The 16,602-nt window shown below is 46.7% G+C and overlaps 1 protein-coding gene across 12 annotated transcripts in view; it reads left to right on the forward strand.

Moving 5' to 3' along the window:
- The window catches only part of TENM2 (teneurin transmembrane protein 2), a 1,234,499-nt gene that overhangs the window by 1,125,866 nt on the left and 92,031 nt on the right, over positions 1 to 16,602 (forward strand). The window lies entirely within an intron of this gene.

Raw genomic sequence — 16,602 nt, forward strand, 5'->3', positions numbered from 1 at the left:
ACACAATGCCACAAAGAGGTGGCTGTTCCTGGCTCAGCCCTCGAGGTCACTGGTCCTGTCAGACCTTTCAGGCCTGGAAGTGATGGTGACAATGGTGATGACAATCCATGCTACACACTGTGCTAAGTTGTCATAGTAATGCATGCCTTCAGCCTTATAGCCCTTTGAGATGTCACTTTACAGATGAGAAGCCCAAAGCCTTAAAAAATGGTTAAGTAACCTTTTCAAGATGATCCAGCCACCAGTAGTAAAATTAAGACCCATACTGAACTGCAGCTGGTTCATAAGTCCATGTTCTAACCAGTTATCAGCAAATTCCAAATCTAGCCTGTGAGCTAAAAAATGGTTTTAACAATGTTAATAGTTAGGGGGGAGTCTAAAAGAGAATAATATTTCATGACATGTGAAAATTATGTGGAATCCAAATTTCAGTGTCCACAAAGTCCTTTTATACCACTTTACTGAGGTATAATCGACGTATAAAAAGCTGTCCGTGTTATTGGCTGGTATGCCTTCCAAGACCCATAGTGGGTGCCTAACACTGAGGATAATACTGAACCCTATAGCTATGGTTTTTTTCTGTCTGATGACCGAGCAAGTACTGAGTGACAAATAGGTGGGCAACGTCATGTGCTGGACAAAGGGATGATCCACATCCCAGGCAGGACAGAACAGGATGGCAAGAGACTTCAGGACACCACTCGAACTGTGTATCATTTAAAACTTATGAATTGTTTATTTCTGGAATTTTCCACTTAATATTTTAGACCATGGGTGACTGCAGAAAACAGAACTTCAGACAAGGTGAGGGGACTGCTATCTACATCTCGATGAGTTGGGCATAAGTGTACCCCTGTGAAACCATCACCACCAGCAAGGCCATGAACATCTCAGTCACCTCCCAAGGTTTCTTCCCACCCCCTTTATTATTATTTTTGTTTGGAGGGGTTCTTTTGGTTTGGGGAGTCGTGATGAGAACTCTTTAACATAATATCTACCCTCTTAGCAGGAATTTCATTTCATTTTTTTATTTCACATTAATATGAAGGTACAAATGTTTAGGTTGCATTGTTTTCGATTCTAAGGTGAAGTTCAAGTTGTAGCTGAGCCCCTCACCCAGAGGTCATGCTGAACCTCTCGCATTGTGCACAGTAGGTGAGATCCCGCCAGCCGCCTTCCTCCTCCTGCTAATCACCCTCTCCTACTCCCCTTTGCTAGCAAATATTTTAAATGTACGATATTGGTAGCTGTAGACCTTGTGCTATATGGTAGATCTCCAGAACTTCTTTATCTTACACAACTGAAACTTTGTATACTTTATCCCTGGGGTCCTCAACCCCCAGTCCTGATACTGATACCGGCCTGACACCCAGACTGATACTGGTGCATGGCCTATACACAGCAGGAGGTGAACCCACTTGTATTGACAGCTGCTCCCCATTCGCCACCACCCCCTCCTTGGCTCTGCCAGAAGAATTGTCTTCATGAAATCAGTCCCTGGTGCCAAAAAGATTGGGGACTGCTGCTAGCTGACACTTCTCCATTTACTGGAATACGGCCATACCCATTTATTTATGTTTTGTCTGTGGCTGCTTTCACCCCCAACTGCAAAATAAGTTGCAGCAGAGACCACATGGCTGTCAAAGCCTAAAATAGTCACTCTTTGACTCTTTAAGAGGAAAGTTTTTCAATCCTTGTTCTAAACTTCTGAGCTGAATTTTCCCACACTACTTCCTGATGGAGTGCCACGAAAATGGGCTATGTGAGCACATGGGCTAGCTGGTCTCCTAAGAGTACTGTGTAATGTTAGTACAGGTTATGTGGCCCACCCCCACCAGATTATAACTGCTCAGAATTCACTGGGAGAAGAAGTTGTTTCAGAGTCCAGCTATTTGGTTGTGCCAGTCAGTCTACTCCAGGAATATCAGAGACCAAGTCAAAATCAGCCCCCCTCCTTCATGGCCCCAGTGGGTCAACTTTAGTGGTGCCCAGAGTGGGGTGCAATCTGTCAAAGTGATGGATGAGAGTATTAGGCATTCTATTTTCATTTTTCCTCATCCTCTTAATGGACATCTTGCCACTTCCATAATCTTTGATTGCCGTGGTATGTATGCTTAATTTCTAAATAAACAGGTATACATACACTGCTAGTATACACCCAAAACAGTCTATAGACCTGATGCAGTTTATAGAGCTCCCGTTCATCTATTTTCTCTTTCCTGAAACAGAGCCAAAATAGAAGCCACTTTAATTCATTTTTTAACAAGGTGAGGCATAACTACATAATGCATTTTTCAAGAGAGAGTCAGGATCATACCACTTTTGCTGGTAAGGTTCACTGTTTTTGCCTCTGCCTCCCTGGTGATTTCACTGAGCACAGCAGTTGCTTACAGATCAGCTTCTACTTCCAGAAAGGAGCTGCTTTTCTGGCTCGCTTCCCTGTTCCGGGTGTCAGCAGCTGAGAGCGTAGCAAATGGCTGGAATGCCACACACAGGGGAGACAGGGCACTCAGGAGGCTCAGTCTCCCCAACATGCCCTGCACCACCTACCCCCCTTTCCACCAGCCCTACCCCATCCCAGCTCCCACCAGGAGAACACCAAATTCTCAAAGTGGTGGGGCTAGCTGAGGGGCTGCTCCATCTGGGACTAGGGACTGCCCCCCAGGCACAATTCAGGGCTCGTCTGGCAGGCAGAGGTGGAAAAGTGTCAGAAAGGCAAGCCATGGAAGGGGATGAGGCAGTGATTATGCTAAAGACAATAATGGCCTTGTTGTGGGAACTATTAAAACGAACCTCCCAAGGAAGTAATTAACCACAAAGAAAAAAAAAAAAGTCTCTGCACAGTGTTTATAAAAAGAAACTCCCAGTTAATTCAGAGTTGCTGATGTCAGGTGAGAGAGGTAGACACCAATTCTCTCTCACCTGGTGTAAGCAATTCACAATTAACTGAGTTCTTTTTTTGGAGGAGATTCCTTGGTGGAGAGTATCCTTTTTATGGTTAATTACTTCCCTAGGAGGTGTGCTAAGCACTTTGCTGTTTATTGATAAATATTAAAGTTGTTGTTCATCAACTCCAGATCCCATTCTTGCAGCACGCTAATTATGCCACTCCTTTTGTTTGTTTTGGGTGGGAGTGGGAGCTCTGCCCCAGGCCCAGTCCTGCTTTGAGAGTTCTCAGGGAGGGCTCTGTGGGTTTACAACCTGGCAGTGAGTAAGAGAGGCACCCAGGCAGAACATGAATGCCTGCCCGGGGAGCAGCTGCAACGGACACATTTGTTATAAATCTCCTGAATGGGGAAAATAATAGAGCAATCTTCCAGAGTGGACTGGAAAAGGCAAATCACTTCTCCATCTAGAAATACTCAACTTTAAAAAAAAAAAACTCAGTTTAAAGTGATCTGCATTCTTTATTTTAACTGAGATAAAGATGCAAATATAGGCAGAGGTATTTGAAGCCCTTATCAGTCTTTTCAACCTGGGTTCTGTTCCTCAGAGAAAATTAAGCCCTGGCACTTCACGTCCACTGGTAGTTCTGAAACCTTAGCTGGCAGCAAAACAATCTGAAAGGTTTGATTAAACACAGAATGGTGAGCCCCACCCCTAGAGTCTCTGATTCTGTAGGTCTGAAGTGGGATGTAAGAATTTGAACTTCTAGTGACCATCCAGGTGATGCTGATACAGGGGACGCTGGTGCTGGTTCTCTTGAGAACCACTAGCCGCAGACATTTACTCATATGCATCTAGAATGGCACGGAATAAAGTGTCTTCTTTGGAACAACTCAGAAAATGTTCACTCAAATATTTGCTGAAAAAAACTGCATTAGAATATCCCCCACAAACAACAGTTTACCCAACCCCCTACCTTCTTACTCTGATGGCTTCCGAAGTCTGCCAACACCCCCAGCCCTATGGAACTTCAGAAAGCAACATCTGATTCTGCAGCAACAAGCTCAACCCACCTTTGCCACTAAAAAGAAGTGGAAACGGTTCAGACAGACATGCCAGCCAGTGGACTGTCTTTTTAATAGTGAGAGATCTTCACTTGAACTGCTCACCCCAATTTGAAAAAGAAGAGACTCAAAGAAATATTTTTGCTTACAGAAGACAAATACCAGCTCATTAAAGTCTGAGAATACACACAACATGTGTGCCAAGTGACAGGCAGATAATATTTAATTATCACCACCCAGACAGAGGTGCGAGATTTAGTTCATCACAGCCAGGGGTAGGAGAGAGAGTGTAGATTTCCTCTAAAAGTGGGAACCGCAAGGTTGAGGAGGCGTTGTTAGACCGTCTGGCCTGGTGAGACAGTCCTGACTCCTCCCTACTCCCTTTTATCACCCAGAACTCAGAGTCAGCAGCCCCAGGCCTCTCTCCGCACAGAGCCCCATTCCCATCCTTTCAAGCCAACAGGGGAGTCTGTCCAAAGCTCTGGAATCCTCCCAGATGCCTTTGGTGTGGCTTCTGTGTGGACAGGTGTGGGCAGCTGTGACAGTGTAGTCCAGGGAAGGTGGTGCTACTGGGCTGGGGACAGAGGGGTGGGAGGAAGCCCTTCCTAAGAGCTGGTCTGCAGTCAGCATGCAGGGTCACTTCCCTCCTGACTACACTAGGGCAGGTGTCTTTTCTCACCTCTGTTCCATCTCAACACTGCACTGGAAGTCATTTTGCTTCTTCACATCCCCAGTTTCTGGGCCATCCTAACAGCTAAGGGCCTCGGCTTCAGAGTTGGCTTTTGTGTCTCAACTCTGCAAGTCATTTTGCTGCTCAAAGTCCCAATTTTCTTATCTGTAAAATAGGTATAATGATGCCCATGCCATTAGCTGGAGTGAAGTGCAAGTGAGAAAATGTACAGTATTTTATGAGTGACCTGGCTCAGACAACACCTTCACTATTAGTTACGGCTAGCATTCATGCTATTAATATTAATGTCATGTTCTAGAATGGAGACAGTTTCCAATGTATCTAACCACAAAAGGCTATAACCTTGTGCTTATCAACTTTCAGTGCTATGTAACTGAATGGACAGTTGGTTTAACAGATTTCTAGGCCCTTCTCTTTTGAGATTCTGATCTATTAAGTTAGATATGGGATCTAGGAATCTGCACCTTAACCAAGCTTCCCAGAGATCAGACACAAGTGCTCAGCAGACCACATTTTGAGAAAAACTTTGTTAAATAAGAGTTTTCCCTGAGTGGACAGACCCAGCCCAGTGTTACAGAGCCCATGGCCCAGAGCCCTACCCTAAGATCCCCAAAACACGAGTCCGGGGAGTAAAAAGAGAGCAATTTTATTTCAAAAAGAAATAAGTAATTGAAAAGACATGAACACATTTTCACTTTTAGTTTCTTGGTGAATAACTTCAGTGTGTTATAGAAGTACTCACCATTCTTAACTGGAGGTGACTGATGTTCTGTCAAAATTCAAAAATCTTTAACCTTCTGTCATTAGAGTGTGCATTCATCCATCTACCCATTCATCCATCCTTCCATTCATCCACCCACCCACCCACCCATCTATCCATCTATCCATCAGCTTATTTGTTTATGGTTTAACAAACATTTGTTGAGGGTCTACACTGGAAATAGCCTCTGGAAATACAAAAATAAATGTAGGTGGCACCCGTAGCTCAGTGGGTTAGGGCATCGGCCATATACACCCAGGCTGGCAGGTTCGAACCCAGCCCAGGCCAGCTAAACAGCAATGACAACTGCAACAAAAAAATAGCCAGGCATTGTGGCGGGCACCTGTAGTCCCAGCTACTTGGGAGGCTGAGGCAAGAGAATCGCTTAAGCTCAAGAGTTTGAGGTTGCTGTGAGCTGTGACGCTGCAGCACTCTACCGTGGGCAACATAGTGAGACTCTGTCTCAAAATAAATAAATGAAGAAGACAAGTAAATAAAATGTAATATGTGTCCTTGAGAGCTCACTATCAGTCTGAAAAGATGTATGCACATGTTGTTGTTGTTCTGCTTATTACAATCCAGTGTGTGAGGGGGTGTGGGGATGGACTGCCTTAGGTCCTCAGGAACCGTTATGGAGTGGGGGTGTCAGCCTCACAGACTTGAGAAAAAGCCAAGCACAGTGAATTCTGTCTGCATGGAGAGTCCTCAAAGCCACAGATCTGTGTGATCAGTGACTCCCTGGTAAGGACTCTTTAGCCCACCAGCAGCTTCTTCATTTCCCTCCCTAAATTAAGGACTGGATTCTTGTCAAAGCAGTATTTCCCACCTCCGTCTGCAAGGCTTGATTCCTCGCTTTGCTCCAAAGGAAGCTGCCTTGGGTTAGCAGATATGGATGCTGGCCTGAGCTCCATGCACGCTGTCCAAGGCACTCTAGCCAGGTCTAAATGAGGAGAAATAACACTGGAGGCTGTCCAAAGCACTTGGAACAGGCAAAACCCACCCCTCGCCCACTGCCTCCTTCCCCTTCCTCCCCATCTCATAACCATCCAAATTGGTTTGACATGATTCAGGGATGCTACGTATTCCGGCATTTATCTCACTTGTTAATTAATAACTCACCTTGTCTGTCCATTTAGCAGCGCCAAGCCAGGGACTTTGGGGACTCTGGAAGTGTTGTGGTTCTCACGTCCAAATAGCCCAGTTTCTTCCTCCAATGAGAGACAGTGCTTAGTGAACCCATTGTAAATGCCTTGATTAATGTGTGCTGATCATGTTGATGGATTGGTTGGGTTGGGGGGACGGCTTAAAAGGTGCAACATTGCTCTATTAATTGGGTTGGATGAAGGTTCCCCTTGCAGTCCAAAGACATTGTGGCAAATGTAGCTGAAGCCATAAACAGAGTCCCCAATTAGCTCCCAGAGAGGAAAACAATATATCTAATGCTTAGGAAAAAATAAAATCTTGGCCTTGAGGCACTTCCAGCTGGCCAGGTGCTGGGTCTTTCTTCCTGGTGAGGGAAACAGAACTAACCCCAGCTGAGACCCTAGAGGGGCGCACAGAGACAGAGCCCTGAAATTATTCTGGGTCTTCCAGTGGAATAAAGTCTTCCCGGGCATATGTGACTGGAGAATCTTGTGCTTAGGAAACTGAAGGCAGGGGGTTAGTTCTCTTTTATGCCACTGAGGTTTAAAAAAAAAGATAGGGCTGGGCATGGTGGCTCATACCTATAATCCTTGTACTGTGGAAAGCCAAGGCAGGAGGATCCCTTGAGTTGAGGTCAAGGGTTCAAGATCAGCCTGAGCAAAGTGAGACCCCCATCTCTATTAATATAAAATAGAAAAATTGGCCAAGCATGGTGGTGCACACTTGTAGTCCCAGCTTCTGGGGAAGCTGAGGCAGGAAGATCACTTGAACCCAGGGGTCTGAAGTTGCTATGAGCTAAGCTGAGGCCACAGCCAGCCTGAAGCAACAGAGTAAGACTGTCTCGGGGGGAAAAAAAAAAAAGAGAGAGAGCCCATTCTGCACTGCATATAAAAATTGTAGTCAGTAAGATGTTCGAAAGCTTCTATGTCCAGACTGTACGCTGAGTTTCTATGCACCTGGATAGCAAAAATGGCCTCCCGGCCAGTCTCTCTGCTGCTGCCCCTACCTAACACAGCTCTCTGCTCCTCCACACAGCAGCTGGAGGATGGTTTTCAATTGTAAATCTACTCAGTCCATGCCCTCAAAGGGTTTCTCATCTAGTTAGAATCAAAGTAAATGTTTGTTTCACCTTGGCCTGGGGGTCCTCTGTGTGTTCCCTGCCTTATCGCTGACAGTCCTCTCCCTCCTCCTCTACGAGCTCTGCTTCAGCCACTCTGGCCAGGCTTCAGACTCGCTGAGTTCCACCCCAGGACCTTTGCTTGACTATCTCTTTCTGGTCATTCAGTTGTTATGTCAAATGCCCCCTCCCAAAGAGGACTGTCTTGACCCTGTGAAGTCCGTCTCTCTGTTTCTCTCCCATCACCCATTAGCGTCTCCTTTATAGAAACATTACACTCCCTAATTTTCTTGTACAGATTTGTCTTGTAGATTGTCTGTTTCTTCACACTAGTATATAAGTTCAACAAGTCTTTCTTATCATATTACTTCCATTTTATAGATAAGGATATGGAGGCTCAAGAAAGTAAGACTTTCAGCCAACCACGGTGATAAATAGCTTTTCTCCTAATGCCATCGTCTCACTTCTTATAAAACACTAACAAAGTTCTTAGAATGGGTACAGGCGATTGCACTAATGTACACAGCTATGATTTAACAATAAAAAAAAAGGGGAAAAGGGCCGCGCCTGTGGCTCAGTGAGCAGGGCGCCGGCCCCATATACCGAGGGTGGCGGGTTCAAACCCAGCCCCGGCCAAACTGCAACAAAAAAATAGCTGGGCGTTGTGGCGGGCGCCTGTAGTCCCAGCTACCAGGGAGGCTGAGGCAGGAGAATCGCCTAAGCCCAGGAGTTGGAGGTTTCTGTGAGCTGTGTGACGCCACGGCACTCTACTGAGGGCAATAAAGTGAAACTCTGTCTCTACAAAAAAAAAAAAAAGACTCAAAAAAAAAAAGGGAAAAAAAAAACACTAACAAAGAAAATTCAAATAAGTGCAGAATTTGTGTTGTTGCCAAGAGATCCCAGGAAAAAAAAAATCTCCCCAAAGATAAAACTTTCCCATTGAAAACCTTCTTTGGGTAAATTCATTTGACCATTGAATATGGGGGGTTTTTTTGTTGTTTTTTTTTTTTTGTAGAGACAGAGTTTCACTTTATTGCCCTCGGTAGAGTGCCGTGGTGTCACACAGCTAACAGCAACCTCCAACTCCTGGGCTTAGGAGATTCTCCTGCCTCAGCCTCCCGAGTAGCTGGGACTACAGGTGCCCGCCACAACGCCCAGCTATTTTTTTTGTTGTTGTTGTTGCAGTTTGGCTGGGGCTGGGCTTGAACTCGCCACCCTTGGCATATGGGGCCGGCGCCCTGCTCACTGAGCCACAGGCACCGCCCTGAATATGGGTTTTTTAAAAAAAGAAAAGAAAAAGATACTTAAGGTTTATGAGTTTACCCAACACTGTACTTTCCATCTTTTCTAATCAAGTCTTTAGTAGTTCAATTAGTTATTAAGTGTCTCTTAAGGGATTATATTTTTATCTGATTAGATGACAAATGTTCATTATAAAATTGTGATGAAAATGCATAATACAAAAAAAATTAATCATTTAAATCACTATGGATTTATTTTAGAGAATTAAGGGATTGAAACACAGGTTTAACTGGAGGCAAAGAGGTGGTGTTGGTATCATTATGTTGGCTTCCTGTGTTAGTGCCTTGGCCAGAATCTCTGCCTAGAGGGTAGGTAACAAGTGCCTTCCTGGTTTCTGAGACCAGCATTTGAGTTAAAGAGTCAAGGCCCTGTGTTCCCACAATCTTCTCCCCAGCCCACACCTGGGTCTCTTACCAAGGACAACTGTGTTCTCCAGGGGACATCTGGCATTCATGAGTCATGACAGTGGAACTGTGGAGTGGGTGCTACTGACAGGTAGTAGGTAGAGCCCAGGATTACTGCTATCAATCTTACTTGTAGACAAATCCTGCACAACCAAGCGTGATTTGGCCCAAGATACCAACAATGCCCAGGTTGAAAAATCTGGTATAGATATTAACATCTCCCAGGAACACATTTATCTGAGGGATTGGATGGTCCAAAACCAGGGAGTGTATTTTGGCCTAATGTCAAAGGACATGATATCTAAGACCTGAGACACTGAGCCGTTACCAGGCGCCAGGCCTGTGCTAAGCCTTTACCCACATGGCTCAAATACAGGAGAGCCCTAAGAGCCTCTGACTATCCTTTACATAGACCAGAAACTAAGAGACAGGGAGGTGAAGGGCTGACCCGAGCTCCCCAGCTAAAACAGAGCCAGGCCAGGACTCAGAACCCTGCCCAAGAACCCTCCTCTGGGCCCCTCTGAGCACCTGAGTGCTATGTTCGGGCTCAGGGCAGGGGTCTGTGAGTGTTGAAACCTCAGCTCCTCAGAAATACAAATCCTGCATCATGCTGAGAAGTACCATCAGTGTTAGCTTCTCCCCACCCCCCAGGCTTGGATTTGGAAAGCATCCTTGCCACAAAGTGCTTAGGCCGTGGAATGCCAGGGGGCGAGCAGGGGAAAGTGGAGCAGTTGGACTTTAAATAGCGAGGCGTCTCTGCAGCACAGCAAGAGCAGCTGCCCGAGCCCTGTGCTCTTTTCTCTGACTTTCTATCCTCTCAGCCAAGAGCTCGGGGGGATTGGAGAGGGGCCAAAACTCTGTGGCCAAATGCAAATCCAAAGAAAACTGCAAGGTGTTCCCCAAACCTCTGTGCCTGGTGCTGTCCTTCCTCCCCAGACCTTTCCAAGGTCATTCTCTCCCTCTACCTGTCCTCGAGGTATATCATCCCTGAGCTGGCCGCTGCTCCCAGTTTCCTGGAACTGAAGGGCACTACCATTTCATTTATGGGAATCACAGAATGATTTCATCTATAAGAGTCTCGGAATGTCAGGTGGAAAAAGCCTAAATTGCAGAACCCCTAGCAGCTGCCAAGCCCAGAGAAGGAAAGTAACTTCTTCAAGGTTGAAGAGCAGACAGGGCAGACTTGAGACTGGAGTCCTGATTTCCTGGCTCAGAATCTAGGATGCTTTTCTGCGTGCTTTGTTGCCACTAAAAGAACCTCATGACCTTCAGGAGAATAGGTGTCTGCCACTACTGGTTTGAGCCATGGTCTATCTACATGGGACCTAGCCTAGGATGAGCGGAGGTACACAGGGCACATAATAGTGAGTGCCTTCTCCAATTTTATACCCCCACGCCAGGAGATAGCCTGACAGGGTGATCAAGAGGCTGTGGGGTCAGAGAGCTTGAAGTCAGGTCCCAGCTTCTCCACTCATTCGTGGTGTGAATGAGCTTAAGCAAGTTTTGAGGCTCAGTTTTGTCCTCTGTGACATGGGGCTAGGCTAGTTGCTACCTCACAGGAAGCTGCAAGGCTTAGTTGAGTTAATGCATTAATAAGAGCACAAGGCGAGCACAGTCACCTGGAACGCATGGTGCGCAGATGGCTGGACCCCACCCCAGAGTTGCAGATTCAGTAGGTCTGGCGTGAAGCTGAAGACCATGCATTTCTAACAACTGTCCAGATGATGCTGCCACTTTGAGAACCACTGACTTAGCATAGTATGTGCCTCTTTAAGGGAAGCTCAAATGCTGGTGGAGAAGGATTCTCCCAAGCTGGCAGCCCTGGGCCATCTGATGGGTGGTGGGTACTTGATTAGCATAAGGGCCCTGGGGGCATCCCTGTGCTCACTGAGGTCCATACCACAGAAGCCTGTCAACAGAGGGGGCTCAAGAGAAAAAAAGGGGAGGTGGAAAGAGCATGCTGGGGGAGGGCAGGTGGCAGCTAGCCTTGTCCCTTTGTGGCATTCTGCAGCTTCTCCCATACCCACCTTGGGACAGCGCTCACCTGGCCAGCAGGTGAATCTATGCCCTTTGACCACTGGGGTCTACAGACTTTGGAATTTGTAGATCCAGCTGTAAATTCTCACTCTGGTTCTTACTAGTTGTGCTTCTGGCAGCAAAGAACATAACCTCTCTGATCCTCAGTTCTCTCATCTCTAAACTGAAAACAATGATGCCAACGTCATAGGCCTGTCGTGAGGTTTGACTAGACAGTTTCTAGAAAATGTCTTCAAGCTATTTTATTTACATGGCAGCTCTAAGTATTCAGATCTCCCTGTATGATATAACTTCATGGATTCTAAAAATGTACACTGCCCCCGCCCAGTCAAAAGCAAATTACATTGAGTAATGCATACATAGTGAAATCAGGAACCCATCTTTTGTCCCTGTTATAATACGTTCCCCTCAATCCCACCCACACTGGCCCTGGGAGGAATAACACCTTTCCTTTGAGATCATGAACCAGTGGCCCCCAAGGCGGGCGGCTAACTGCCGTGTTCATTGGCCTGCCTAGGGTTGCACAAATCTTTGAATAAGTTGCTGACATTTAGAGGATTTCGTTTAAACAACAAGGAAACTGAAGAGAGAAGTTGGCGTGTTCACAGTCCAACCGTGGAAGCCATTTTCCTGATTCTGAATGTCCTATTCCCTCTTCTCTCAGCCTCTGCTTCTGGAAGTAGTCAGATGCCAGGTGTCCCAGGGAGTCCAAACCCTCTGGGTATCTGGGGTCAGGAAGGGAAATTGGAACCCATGGAGAACTGCAGTCCCCCAGGTGAGCTTCTGCTGTTTTTCCTTCTGCTGTGCTCACTCGTGAAGCACGTGGCTCAGGAGAAAACCCCACCCCACCTGCGCCCATCACCCCAAATTTTGGCCTTTTGGTGAGCAACACTAATGTCATCACTTCTCATCCCTCACGCTGTCTGCCCGGATGGCCCAGTCTGTTGGTCTTTGACACAGCTTCTTTGTCTCTGCACATCACCACGCAGATTTGCCCCTCTGTTCTCTATCCCTAATCATTATGGCCGTGGTTTCTTGACATTTTTCCACCCCCACCACCTCTACCTAGATCATACTACCGACTTCGCTGGGTGGACTATGGTCCTCAAGTTTATTTCCTCATTACAGATGTCCACATAGACATCGTTTCTGCAGAGAAAGCCTCCCTGGCTCCCCTTGATCAAGCAGCAAATTCTTGCCTCCTTCGCCCTGCTTTACTGAGTGCTTCAGAACGGTATCACCCTCTCAAAGTCTACTGTGCATTTATTTGTTGTCAGTTTCCCTCTCCAGAATCTAGGGCCATAACTGCAGGGCCAATGTCTGTCTTAATCAACTCCTTGTTACAGGAGTTAGATGAATAAAAGCTTTTGTGAAAAGTGTTTGGGATGGGAAGCAATAGATTATCCAGGGATGAAAAATTTCATTTTAACACTAACAAAAAAATCCATGCATATAGACAATGACACCTGAGTCACCATGTACCACTGAGACCATTTTATTAATGCAAGGAAAATTCAAATAGATACATTATTTCTTCTTAGTAAGACATGAACACATGGCCATACTGTTCCTCATCTGCACTGTGGATTTTGCCTCATTCCCAATCTTGACTTCCTGTAGGCTGATGAAGTAGGTCTGCCAGCCTGCTGATCCTCCTTTAAAACAGGTGGAAAGGCAGAAGCCTCTGAGGATGGCTGTTGAGTGACCTCCAAGTCCTAAACCGCAGCTTGCATAGAGAGGAGTAGAGCAGGGCTGAGGCTGGGCCAACTCTGTGAGAATCACTTCACCACCCACTGGCAACTGCCCAGCCTTACTCAAGTAACTCTTCCTCTCTAGGACTGGGTTTCTCCTTTTGTAAAATGGAAATAAGCAAATGGTTACTGTATGCTAACTGTTTTGCATAAAGTTTGCTTATCCTTTTGCAACAGCCCTGTTTAAGCTAGTGTGATTATGATTTCCATTCTTCAGATAAAGAGACTGCGGCTCAGAGAGGTAAAATAACTAGCCCAAGGCCACACAGAAGACCTGGGGCTGAATCCAGGTCATCTGCCGCACATCTGATCCTGTGATCATAATTGAAAGTACAACAGTGGATCGTAGTACCTCTCCCATAGAGTAGATATGAAGATTAGATGGGGCTGGACATGGTGGCTCATGCCTATAACCCCAGCACTCTGGGAGGCAGAGGCAAGAGGATGGCTTGAGCTCAGGAGTTCAAGACCAGCATGAGCAAGAGTGAGAGCCCTAAACCTAGCCTGGTGTTGTTACGGGTGCCTGCTACTTGGAGGCTGAGGATCGCTTGACTCCAGGAGTTTGAGGTTCCTATGAGCTATGATGCCAAAGAACTCTACCAAGGGGTGACAAAATGAGACTGTCTCAGAAAAAAATAAATAAATAAAAAGATTAAAGAAGGGTGGTGGTGCCTGTGGCTCAAGGAGTAGGGTGCCATCCCCATATACCAGGGGTGGCAGGTTCAAGCCTGGCCCCAGCCAAAACTGCAAAAAAAAAAAAAAAAAAGATTAAAGGAGAAAATCTCCAGAGAGTAAAGCAAGGCAGTGGCAACATTTAGGAGTGACACAGTTTCAGAATTAGTCCTTCTGATTTCCATAATCTAGCAGGAAGCTTATATGATAGCTGAGTCCTGGCCCTTCCCCAACTGGCAGGCTGAGGGTATTTCTCTCTGCAGCAGCAGAATTTTCTGCCCCAGCCTAATTCTCTCAGCTCCAGGGCCAATCCTCCCACTATCCACCCCTAGAGACAAGGTCTCCCCTCAGGCAGAAAGTTACTGTTCAGGCTTGTTGCGCTGAGATGTCGTTGGTGACAGCCCCTTTTCTTCTGAGGGACCCAGCAGGTCACTGTCTGGCACCAGGCTGCCACCCCCTGCCGGGCCTGGGCTCCGCTGGCCATCGGCTCAGTTCTGTCTGACCTGTCAGTGGACTCTGAAATGGAGGTTGATGAGGAACAGAGCAGGGTAGACAGGGCAGGGAGAGGCCAGGAGCAGCAGGCAGAGGGCGAGCATTTGGGGAGATCAGAGGCCGGGAGCATAGGCCTCTGCTCTCTGTTGCCAATGGTCTTTGTTACGGTAAAGGGGGGAGACAGCAGCAGCCAGATTAGAAATCCCCCAGGTATAAAAATCAGCTCTAGGCTAACAAGGGTGAGACCAGGCCAGAGAGGCCTGTCGGGGGGCTGTCCAAGGTAGGAAATTTCTTATCAAATGAGATCACTCCCAGGGAGGCCTTTCTGGGTTGAGAATCATCAGAGGAAGGTAGGCAGGAAAAAAATGGAAAGAGGGGGAGAGAGAGAGAACAACTAGAAAATGAACATGTTTCCTGAAGCCTCCATCTCCCCGCCACCTGCTCCACTGAGTCCTGTGACATTCAGGGAAGCTGTGACTGCTCACAGCCTCTCAGGAAGATTGAGAGCAGAAGTCAAGAGGCTTTGGGGTAGACAACCAGTGTAAGCTACTCCACCATCCACTAGCTTTGTGACCTTGGGCAAGACTCGCTAGCCTGCCGAGCCTCAGTTCCTTCATCTGCAAAATGGAAACCATGGAGGGTGAACATGGCTGGACGACGGCTTGGTGGCGGGGGTGGGGGGGTATGTCCTGCACACACTGGGACAGCACAGAGGGCTTGAGTGGCTGGCAGAGGGCCATCCCTGTTGGAACCCACCTGAGTGAGAACTAGGTGGAGCTAAGAGCTGGGGGTCCACTAAAACATCCTTCTTCTCAGTCTTCTGAAAAATAAATCACCCCCAATATGTATTTATTACTCCTCTGTTTGACTTAGTTCTGCCTTAGATAAAAGAGTTTATGTAGGCACTGCGCATGTCATGGCAGAATGACCTCCTGGGTAACGGACACTCAAAGTCTTTGGCAGTCACACCAACTTAGATGGCAGCTTTGGGTAGGATTTAGTGTGCAGAAAATGGGGTTCAAAACTTAGCCCCACCATGAAGAAGTGCTGTGGTCACAGACAATTATTTAAACTCTGTATAAGTCTCCCATTCTCTGTCTATAAAAGCGGATGTTTATAATGCCCAGCATTCTGGTGATGACTTTAAAAGGAGATGCATGATGCTAAGGACTTAGCACCATGCCTGGCATGTAGGAAGCTCTTCCTGAGTGCCAACCATTACCCTCACTACACATGGTCACCTCTAACACTTCATCATCCTACTGCCCCCGGGATGGGATCACTTAGCAGAGGGTCCCCACTCTGAAATGCGTTAGTCTTGGGAGGTTCTAAGAGCCAGAGCACAGGGATTCTGAGCTGATGGGTTTGTAGTGTAATGTGGCTGGGGCTGGGCCTGATCACCCAAAAGTCAGCATTTTATGAAAAGTCAAAGATGGGACTGCCCCCTGTGACTATTGAGTAGCTGGAGGCTTGGCTGATTCTTCCAAGGACAGACAGAGCCTCCAAACTTTTGAGCCCTGTGTTCTCACAACATAGTTCCCAGTGTGCATTGTGCACTAGATACAATTGCAGGGAGATGCCCTGAGCAGAAAGGGGTCCTTGGCCAGAAAAGGCTGCCCACCCATCACAATTTTAAAGACTCATAATGTATGTTCACATAGCAAAGGCTCCTACAAGACCTTTAGTAAAGAAACCAATTTGGCCGGGCATGGTGGCTCACACCTGTAATCCTAACACTCTGGGAGGCCAAAGCAGGTGGATCACTTGAACTCAGGAGTTCAAGACCAGCCTGAGCAAGACCAAGACCCTGTATCTAAAACAGCTGTACGTTGTGGCAGGTGCCTATAATCTCTGCTACTTGAGAGGCTGCGGCAAGAGGAGCTCTTGAGCCCAAGAGTTTGAGGTTGCTGTGAGTTATGATGCCACGGAACTCTACCAAGCATGTCAAAGTGAAACTGTCTCAAAAAAAAGAAAGAAAAAAGATACCAATTTAACTTTGTTTACCTGATGTCTCCCAAATTGTATTAGAGCATAGATCTCCGGTCCCACCTCCATTTCCATGTTTCAGGCAACCCCTATTAACACCCCACAGGAGACAGAGTTTGGAAAAGCTGCTTTAGTCCCTCAGAGTCAGATGCACTTGTATTTGAAAGGTATTTTCAATAATTCAGAAGGGAGAGGGTCTTAAACTTTCATAAGTGAAAGAATCATCTTGAGGATCTTCTTTAAAAGGCAGATTTCCTAAGTCTCCTCTCTCAGGAATTCAGTAAGTCTGGGGTGACA

Source organism: Nycticebus coucang, chromosome 17 (assembly GCF_027406575.1).
Source record: "Nycticebus coucang isolate mNycCou1 chromosome 17, mNycCou1.pri, whole genome shotgun sequence".
In the NCBI taxonomy this organism is placed as follows: Eukaryota; Metazoa; Chordata; class Mammalia; order Primates; family Lorisidae; genus Nycticebus; species Nycticebus coucang.